At 37.6% G+C, this 7,519-nt stretch overlaps 1 non-coding gene across 1 annotated transcript; it reads left to right on the top strand.

The window, feature by feature from the left end:
* Window positions 1-610: 610 nt before the first annotated feature.
* Window positions 611-717, top strand: LOC125493049 (small nucleolar RNA R71). The gene has a single exon (XR_007269430.1). It is a non-coding gene; the product is annotated as a small nucleolar RNA R71 (small nucleolar RNA).
* Window positions 718-7,519: the final 6,802 nt, after the last annotated feature.

The following is a 7,519-nucleotide window of genomic DNA, read 5'->3' as shown; positions in this document are numbered from 1 at the left end:
CTCTAAGAGGAACATCTTCAAGGATGCCAAGGGAGAACTTGACTGTTCTATCTGCTAGTTGTAAGGAGATGCGTGTGGGTTTCAGTTCACCCATATTAAGCTTCTTGCAGATTGACAAGGGCATGAGACTAACACTTGCCCCAAGATCACATAAGGCATTCTTGATTTCAATATCACCAACCTGGGTTATGTGTTTGAGTATGGGTTGTTTTATGGTCTTGTGTTTGTGTTTAGGAGGGCATTAGCTTGCTCAGTTACCGCTCCCATGGTGTTGTATTGACACTCATTCAATGAGTGACCTTGCACTTCACAAACCTCACAAACAGGTGCTATTGATCTGCTACTTAGTTGGTCAACCTTAGCTGCCAACACCTACACAGTGTTAGATAAAGTAGCAATAACATCAACCTCATACTTACCTCCCCTTTTAAGGGGTCCACGAGACATACTCCAATCATAAAGATAATTGTTGGTAGCCATATCATCCAACAATGTCTTCGCACCTTCTGCAGTTTTGGCCATAAAAATACCGCCAGATGTGGCATCAATAGAACTTCGAACATCATGTTTCAAACCATTGTAAAATGTCGGAATCAGTAGCCACTCAGGAATGCCATGGTGTGGACACTGTCTTTGCAAAGCCTTGTATCTCTGCCATGCCTCATAGAGAGACTCCAATTCATGTTGTTGAAAACCATATATCTCATTTCTGAACTTGGAAGTTCTCATAGGAGGAAATAACTTGTAAAGAAAGGCCTTTTTCAGTTTCAGCCATGTGGCAATCTTCCTTACTTCTTCTTCTTTTAACCATTATTTTGCTTCTTCCCTGAGAGAAAAAGGAAAAGCACAATATCGAATCAAATCATCAGAAACATTTGTTAGTTTTAAAGTATTACACTTCTCTCGAAAGTTAGCCAAATGAACAGTAAGGCTCTCTTTGGGTGTTCCCGCATAAGAGTCCTGTGAGATATAAACTGAATAAATTGTGGCTTGAGCTCGAAATGTTTAGCAGTTGTAGTGGGTCTGGTAATGGTGGTAGTGATATCATCGGGCATAGCATATTCCTCTAGAGACTTTGGTGGTGCTTCGTCTCCCATTGTTGATTCTTGTTGTTGGTTTCTTCTTTGACCTCCTAATCTCCTTGTTGTAGCTTCAAACTCGCGATCAAGAGTAATTAGATCTTGTGAACCCTTGCTACGAGTGTGCATGAAACAAAAGGACTGAAAGAAAAGAGATTAAACAACAAATAGAGTAACAATGATCGAACAAAAATAAGTTTAGCTAAATAAATCAAAGATAAACTAATCTAATACAATTAGTCCCCGACAACGGCGCCAAAATTTGATAGGCGTGTCGCGCACCTAACAATTACCTAGGGACTTGTTGAGTTCTCTCAGTCCTTTGTGGTGTGTCCACACTCTTTGTGGTACGCAACACTGACTCTTATCTCTTAGAGCGGAGGACATTCAGATGGAAGGTGGGCGGTGGGCGGTTGAGCATGGACTTATCTTTTATGTCCAAGTAGATCTCTCTTTTGTTTTTGCTGAACAAAGAAGGGTCGTGGCCATGGTCGTTGAATCTATCTCTCTAGCTAACCTCTCGTTTTTTGTTGTTTAGGCTGGTCCTTGTGGTTCCCTTCTTTTTTTATATTCTTGCTTCCGTCGTCGAGGGGTGACATATGTCTTTCGGCTGAAGGAACCATTGAGCCTTGGTGATTACCTCTAAGAAAGTTTTCACTTCGCTCTCTACCAAGGACCATCTCAACCGACCGGGTTGGTGTTCGAACATCAGGGCGGCGAAGGCCACCGCATCTTACACTCATTTGAGCTCTGTGAGTGGCCATTCAGGTCGGTTAGGCCCGCAAACGGTTCAATAGGTGTTTTGATTTTCCCTATAGTAGGTGCTTCCAAGATTTATTGGTTGAATGGGACCATGAACTTAAGCACTCCACTGTTGATCCCAATGGGTTCTAAAGTGAGCTGAATCGTCTTGCCCCTCTAATTGAGCAGATTTCTTGATTAGGATGTATCTAGCATCATACCCTTAGCTGAGGCTCTTCTGGTTGAGGAAGTGTCGGGCTTCCTCAGGTTTTCGTCAGACATTGCCTGTAGGGGATTTGGAGACAAGGGTCTTTTCCGGATGCCGAGTAGACCTCCCGTTAGGTGGGTGTCACTCGTGTCTTTCTTTCATATATCTCTCCTTGTCATGTTGACTGGGTTCCCTTGCCTTAGATCGTTGTCGGTTAGGCTGACCATGGGCCATGCGGGGGTTGTGTTCTTCCCTTTGGGAACATACTAGGGCTTGGTCCCTAGCTTCGGGGAGGATATGGGGGTTAGGCTGAGTGTCTCCCTGGTGAATAGCGTTCGCATGTCCATTATGCTATGCTGTAAGGTCTGTTGAAGTTGAGTAGCTATCAGGGTGATGTATGCTGCGAATAGGGGTTGAGGGTCGGCTTGTTGTGACTGTTGTGAAGGGGTTGGCTGATCGTCGTTGGATTTTTCATGGTTAGGATCCATGGTCTAACTGTAGGAGACCGACCGGGGGGGGGGAGGTGAAGATACCCGTTCAGACCTCCTTTGGTGGGAGGACGAAGGTGCTCGCTCAGATCTTTGTGCCTATGTTGAAGGCTATTTCTTTCAAGTGCTCTTAGCTGGGGCCATTATTGAATAGCAACGAGGTGAATCTTACTAAGTGGTGGCAAAGTGACTTTTTGTAACTTCCCCACAGACAGCGCCAAGCTGATTCTGTCTAGAAATTATGGATTGTTGATGTGTGTTGAGTAGGAAAGAGCCCCAAGAGCATTCGTCTGAATTGATTTTCCATATGCCGGAAACCTGAAAAATACGTTTATACTACCTCGGGTGTTGTTTCGAGTCGACCCCTCCGATGCTCAAGTCAATTGATGATTGAGGTAGAGAGAGAAAGTCTAAAGAGACATCCTCTATTTTGTTAGGTGAGAATTGAATACATTTTCATTGATGAGACTAGTGATATTTATAGTGTTGGGAATTTCCAAACAGGAAACATTAATGTAATGGGCTTTTTTCTTGGGATTGATGCGATGTTATATTACCTTTTCAAGCAATTAGCCTTTTCAACTCCATTAACGAATTTATAAGCCACCTAGAGCTAGGTCAACTCCTCAGTGGAACACAACGTGCCACCTGTATGGTTACTTCCGATGTCGTGGCGCAGATACTGGGTGCGCCCATAAATGAGCCCAAACAAATTCCAAAATTATGTATATTAAATTCCTGACGTGTTTTCTAATATACTGTATTTTTTCTTTTCTCTCCCTTCTCTACTTCTTCTTCTTCTTCTATAATCACCAGCAACTAGCTACCCTTACCACCACTTTGGGCCACCCCACCCACCTAACAACCAACCCCAGCACCCCATGTCGGCCCTTTCCCTACCCTCACTCCTACCCCGCCTGTATAGCCGCCCACACCCATAGTTTCCCCCCTCCCCATACCCGCAACCCCTCCATCTCCTCTCCCTTTGTATCGCATCGCTCAGTACCCCATCTCCTCTACCTTCGCGCCCACCGCCCAGTCCACTCCACCTCCTTCGTACTGCATCGTCCAGTCCTCCCTCTCCTCTCCCTTCACTTCGCCCAGCCCCCCTCCTGCACCCTTCCTCTCGCCGCGAAGCACCCCATCCCCTTCTTCTTGCTCTTTCCTCTGTTATGAGATTTTTTTTTTATCATTTTCACTATATACCAAGGAACCGAAATTAAAGTTTGGCAAATGATATCGTGTATTGTACTTAAAAATTCGTAAATCATAAATATCAAATACATTAAATAATTTCAATATAATAATATAATTTTAGAAGTTATTCATAACTTTTTCTTATAACATGAATTACCTAAAAGAAAAATACAAATACATAAAATAAAAAATATACCATATTTGATGTCATTTATTTATTTATACAACTGCTGATGTGGAGTAACGTGTGGCTCATATCAAATCATTATGGTAGCTTTTTTTTCTTGAAAGCCATCATAAAACATCCTCTAACCGTTCTTGCATTCCCCTCTCTTAAGTGTCTAAGCCGCACAATCTAGATTACGAAGCCATAAGTGTTAAAGTTCGATCTAGGCATTTCTATAAATTTGGAAAAACGTGTATGTTCTTTAAGTAACTAAAGTACTATGTCGTTGATTGTAGGTAGTAAAGAAGGTAATGAGCATGGAGTATGCTGAAGCTGAAAATAAGGACCTTAAACTACCTCATTCCTTATTTAGTGAAGAACACAGAGAAGTAAGAGCAAAAGGAGACGAATGGATGAAGAAGATTGATGAGTCGTGTGCCCTATGATAAGGTATTATTGTGGTGGTGATTTTGGCAATTTTAATGCATAATAGTGCACTAACGATGAGAAATATATGTTCCACACTTGATTAGTGCAAAACACATAAAACTTGTTTCTTAATAACAAAGATTGAACGAAAAGAAAAGAAAAGAAAAGGAAATGAGGAAGAGGCAACCGGTGAGGAAAGAAGAAAGATCGGTGACGGGCTACAATAGCCAGGCCCGGCTATCAGGCTGTGCAAACAGCCCAATAGCACAGGGCCTCGGAACAGGCCCGGCTATCAGGCTGTGCAAACAGCCCAATAGCACAGGGCTTCGGAATTTGCTGGCGCCCAAAATCTAAAAAACACACAATATAATGTATTTGTGACGCAAATAACACAATTACAGAGGTTGGAGGAGTTGGTGTTTGTGTTTAATACTCCATAAATAGAGTCTTGACTCTTGAGGACGCTGTTTCGAATTCTCTGCATTTCTTACTTGATTATTTCCCTTCTCTTTCTTTTCAACTATTTTTATAATTCTTTTTTGTTACATCCTTTGCTGTGTTACATTCTTTACTGTATTTTATTTTTTTTGGGAAGTGCAATATTTGCCAAAGAAGAGTCAAATAATTAGTGGCCACTAGTTTACTAGTTAATAGGTTCAAATGAAGACTCCAGCTACTTCATCATGTAAATCTTCTTTTTTACAATAACTTTTTAGGGTGACATAGTAAAATTAATAGCAGTATATGCACGCAATGCGTGCGTCGACAATATTATGTACGAATAGACATATTGTTTTTAATCTAAAATTATTTTGATAGTGATTTAAATTATTGAGATTTTTTTTCTAGATATTATTTTCTTTTTGAACTAAAGGTGACCTATTTTTAACTGTTAGAAAATTTTGGTCGAGATTTAATAATTATTTTTCAGCGGCTTTAGTATAGTTCTTTAACGATTGTAAATGTTAATACACCATATTGTTTGAAATTTGTAAATACGAAGTATTATGTTGTCAGGATATATCACTAACTTTTTTCTAATTAATTTTGTGAAGTGATGATTGTGTCAATGTAGTCAGGTTATTAATGGTAATTGCATATTTCATTTTTGAGTTATTCCATATGGCAAGTTGCATTGATTCTCATTTTTAAATTTATTATTAAAAAATATTATTTTACTTTATTAGAGGGTATTCTAGTCATTTTAAATGGGGACACCATACCTCCTCCCTTGGCTTATATAATAAAGATTAATGCATGTTATCTCTATTCTCTGTAAGTAGAACATTGGTAATAGCTTTGTTTAGTATTGAGTTGTTAAAAAAAAAATAGATATATAGTATTATAAAAGAAATAGTAAGAATATACAATATCAAATAGTTTGAACAATGTCAAAAAAAAAAAATTAGTTTGGAGTTTTGGTTTTTCAATTTACAAGAAAATAGATATATAATATTATAAAAGAAATTTTTTATGTCATTGAAGTTCCAAAAAGAAAATGATATTAGGGGCCCAATCCTAAGATTAGAACAGGACCTCTAAAATGTTTAAGACGGCCCTGCCTCGGAATTTGCTGGGGCCCAAAATCTAAAAAAACACACAATATAATGTATTTGTGACGCAAATAACACAATTACAGAGGTTGGAGGAGTTGATCTTTGTTTTTAATACTCCATAAATAGAGTCTTGACTCTTGAGGACGTTGTTTCGAATTCTCTGCATATCTTTTCTTACTTGATTATTTCCCTTCTCTTTCTTTTCAACTATTTTTATAATTCTTTTTTGTTGCATCCTTTACTGTGTTACATTCTTTACTGTATTTTATTTTTTTGGGAAGTGCAATATTTGCCAAAGAAGAGTCAAATAATTAGTGGCCACTAGTTTACTAGTTAATAGGTTCAAATGAAGACTCCAGCTACTTCATCATGTAAAATTACTAGCAGTATATGCACGCAATGTGTGCGTCGCCAATATTATGTACGAATAGAAATATTTTTTCAATCTAGAATTATTTTGATAGTGATTTAAATTATTGAGATTTTTTTTGTAGATGTTATTTTCTTTATGAACTAAAGGTGACCTATTTTTAACTGTTAGAAAATTTTGGTCGAGATTTAATAATTATTTGTCAGCGGCTTTATTATAGTTCTTTAACGATTATAAATGTTAATACACCATATTGTTTGAAATTTGTAAATACGAAGTATTATGTTGTCAGGATATATCACTAACTTTTTTCTAATTAATTTCGTGAAGTGATGATTGTGTGAATGTAGTCAAGTTATTAATGGTAATTGCATATTTCATTTTTGAGTTATTCCATATGGCAAGTTGCATTGATTCTCATTTTTAAATTTATTATTAAAAAATATTGTTTTACGTTATTAGAGGGTATTCTAGTCATTTCAAATGGGGACACCACACCTCCTCCCTTGGCTTATATAATAAAGATTAATGCATGTTATCTCTATTCTCTGTAAGTAGAACATTGGTAATAGCTTTGTTTAGTATTGAGTTGTTAAAAAAAATAAATATATAATATTATAAAAGAAATAGTAAGTATATACAATATCAAATAGTTTGAACACTGTCAAAAAAAAAATAGTTTGGAGTTTTGGTTTTTCAATTTACAAGAAAATAGATATATAATATTATAAAAGAATTTTTTTTATGTCATTGAAGTTCCAAAAAGAAAATGATATTAGGGGCCCAATCTTAAGATTAGAACAGGGCCTCTAAAATGTTTAAGACGGCCCTGACAATAGCCAGGAGTGATGATGAAGGATGAAGCAAACTCCTGTTGGAGAAAATTAGGGTAGCAAAACTATCAATTTTGCAGATGGCATAACTTATATCATACCATTGACTATTCAGAATCGAGAAAGTCTTGAGTCTAACTTTTTTCAGATCTACAACTTTCAAGCAAGAATAATGGGCTAAAAATAAATGTAAGTATGTGACATATGGATGACCAATTTCGTGGGTAGAGAAAACATGCATGGAAAATGCGTCAGGGTTTCATATAATAATTGCCACAAATATTTCCATTTAGTATAGGATTAAATAATTTGTAACAATCTCTAAAAACAACACTAGTGGAAAAATAAGGAAGGGTTGCGCTAAAAAAGGTACTTAGGGCTGCGCTTTTTGACAGCAGCCCTTTCAATAGCAGCCCTTCACTTTTTAAGTAGGGCTGCACTTTTCAACATAG

This window comes from Beta vulgaris, chromosome 8 (assembly GCF_026745355.1).
Source record: "Beta vulgaris subsp. vulgaris cultivar EL10 chromosome 8, EL10.2, whole genome shotgun sequence".
Taxonomy (NCBI): Eukaryota; Viridiplantae; Streptophyta; class Magnoliopsida; order Caryophyllales; family Amaranthaceae; genus Beta; species Beta vulgaris.
Note: the sequence above shows the minus strand (reverse complement) of the source record. Positions and strands in the feature narration are given on the sequence as shown.